Genomic DNA, 3,335 nt, shown 5'->3' with positions numbered 1-3,335 from the left:
CATACAAACCTCGGGCCATGGCATTTCCAGCCTTCCCGTAGGTCTCCTTATCCCAACCTAGGGCCATGGCACTCCAGCCCTCCCGTAGGTCCACCCTTATTCCAACCCCGGGCCGTGGCATTTAAGCCTTCCCGTAGGTCCCCACCTTATTCCAGAAACTAAGGGTTTGAAAACATTTTCCTTCCTTCAGTTTTTCTTTCTTAAATCATTTCTTTTGGACATATTTCACAAATGAGTCCAATATTTGATATCGGCTACCTCTTTAGCCCCTGAAGGATTTTCAAAACATCATTTTCTCAAACAATAAGGTTTTGACAACCTTTATATCAAAATAGCATACGTTTTTCAACGTAAGTTTTCATAACATTTTTGGATACACTTCATATGTCCATCTCACACTTAAAATCAACCAACATCCTTAACTATCGTCCTCCACAACTTCCACTATGATCAACACCATTAGATCATAACTTGAGGATATCGTACATCCAAATATATATAAATTCTAATAGGTAAGGTCATTGCCTAACCATAACCCAAAAATCATGAGATTATCATTTAATCTCTATCATTAATCCATGTCCTTAGCATCACCTGATCACCATTAACTCACTAACTACCTCACAATTATCACTAACACATCCATAATCATACTAAGCATAATTCAGAAAATTTCAGCTTGGCGCAGTCCGAAAGATTGAGCCGGTAAAAATAGTTCCCGAACTCTTTTTCACTTGAAATTTTTATGGTAGAACCCCAACTTATAGTACTTGATGTCCGTCAAAAGTTTTGGTCACTTTGATCCACGAATAAACACAGAAAATTCCCTTTTTGCCCTTGGTCCGAAATATTTTTCTCTCCGTCCAGTTTTGGGAAAAATTCCGAAAACTATACTTATACTACTCCGATCGTTATGAAATTTTATATGTAGGTTCTACACTTGTTGAACTACATATCTACAAAAAATGGAGTCAAAATACCTTACCAATATTTCCCAGTAAATCATGGAAGTTGCTGCCAGAATCTACCCTGATTTCCTTTCACTATTTTCACAAGTATAAGCCTATATGGACATAAATACAACATATACAAGCATATCCAAGCTATGAACATGTATACAAAAATATCCCCAAAGCTCCAAAAAACACCATATTTCAACCAAAATCAATTATCCAAATTCAAGTGACTAATTCCAACTTAAGGGAATTCCTTACCTCAATAGAAGATTTCTAAAACCGTAGGAGCGTTAGATCTTTCCTTGAATCCAAAGTCCCTAAAACATCACCATAATAACAATATTTTTCATGCACTAATATTAACACTTAAGTTCTAAGAAGGTTTCAACCAAACAAAGTCTAAAATCTTACCTACACTTAGACACTTGAGTTTGAAAAATGCTTGGGAGCTCTTTGATCACAATGGAAGACTAAACTAAAATAATTTTCTTCTTCTTCCTAGTGTGTTACACGAAAATGAAATGGAGAGTAGGAGAGAGATGAGATGATCTTGTTTGATATTGTTCTTGAAGACCAAGCAATCAAGTACAAAGCCTCCATACCTCATTAATGTTACATTAAATGGCCAAATCTTAGTCTAGGATTGGATTTGCCACATGTCATCACCCCATGGATCCCTTATGAAGATATCAAATCTAATTGGTCAGTTTATGCTTAATCCAGATGAAGGCTCGGAGGATTATAACTTAATTCGGGAAAATTCTAATACCAAAATTATCGTAAAAATATTCCCGTCGCAAATCACCAATTTTGGGAATTTTTCGGTATCCCGCTAAATTTAGGTACAGAGTCCGTAACAATTTATCCCTTACAGTCCATTTGAAATTTTTCTTGAACTAACTAGAAATTCAGGCTTAATCGCATGATATTTAATAATCCCAATTCTAGAAAATTCGAACTGAATCTATATCCTTAAAATTTTCTCGGTTCGTGACCGGTGCGTAGTTCGCAGCCTATCGATAACTAATCCTTAAAAAAAAATTATTTCGAGCATCAAACCGTCTTCTCTTAAATGTCATAACTTAAAGACCTATTTTCCGAACCTCAAACTTATCGGAAAATACGAGGGGTTACAGTTTTGTCCTTTCAGTGGTATTTTTCATCAGCCTTTATTGTTCTCAGTGAAATTCAAACACCCAAACCACGAAACCCTACCTAAATCTCGAAACAATTCCTACCTAATTCGAAGAAATTGAAAAGCTAGTTCGAAGTTAAACACAATCACTGATCGTAGAAAGTTAGTACAAAGGAGCAAGCACGATGGATGTTGCCAAGAAGACGACAACAATACCCTATGTAAATTGGATTATAGTTAGAGTGATAGTTGTTTGTGTGATAGGATCAGGAATAGGTTTATGTTAAATTTTGTAATGCCTTTTCGCTTGTTTATATGGCTTTTTAGTTCTGTGTGTATGGAGTGAAAGTGAATTCCCTAATTCCTTTAAATATTGCATAGTTGTCCTTGATTGGTTAATTTGTTGATTGTTGTACATTTGCTTTATTTTTGTGGGTTTTGTTTCACATTATAGAGCTTTTCCCTTTCATATGGTCGGTTGAAGTTCTATGTAGCTATTCAAATGGTGGTGGGCCACACTACTAGAAATAACAGATTACGTCACACATATAATATCGATTATTAAAAATTCGACATTATAATTTTATGCTCATTTATTTAAAAAAAAAATAAAATAATTGTATATTATAAAGTCGATTCCTTTCGGGAATTGACACAACACACACACACACAATATATATATATATATATATATATAATACTATATATATATATATATATATATATATATATATTATATTACTATATATATATTTTTTTATTTATTTATTTAAAACTTAGCATTTAGCGTCGGTTCCTTGGAACCGACGTTAATTCTTCATTATTTTTTAAATTAAATAAACATATAACGTCAGTTCCTAGAGGGACCGACATGTTATTACCACTTAGCCATGTGTTATGTCTCAAAAATATTTATTGATCACTCTCAACTTCTTATTTAGGCTGTGTTTTGGAACCCGAAAAATAATTTTCAAAAATCATTTTTCGGGTTTCCCAAGTTTGGCTACACCTGAAAAACCAGTAAACGGAAAATATTTTTTGTTGACTGAAAAAAATCATCCCAAAATGGCGAAAATGACTTCCACCCCAAAAATTCGGAAAGTCATTTTTCATCATTTCTTTCATCCCTCAACAGAAGCTTTCTGACAGAAACCAGATATGGTTTCCGCTGGAAAACGGGGTTTTTTTTTTTATTTTTCTTAAAAATATTGTTTTTAATATTATTATAAATATTTAAACAAATA

This window comes from Ipomoea triloba, chromosome 10 (genome assembly GCF_003576645.1).
Source record: "Ipomoea triloba cultivar NCNSP0323 chromosome 10, ASM357664v1".
Classification (NCBI taxonomy): Eukaryota; Viridiplantae; Streptophyta; class Magnoliopsida; order Solanales; family Convolvulaceae; genus Ipomoea; species Ipomoea triloba.
The sequence above is the reverse complement of the archived record's forward strand: the minus strand, read 5'-3'. Positions refer to the sequence as shown.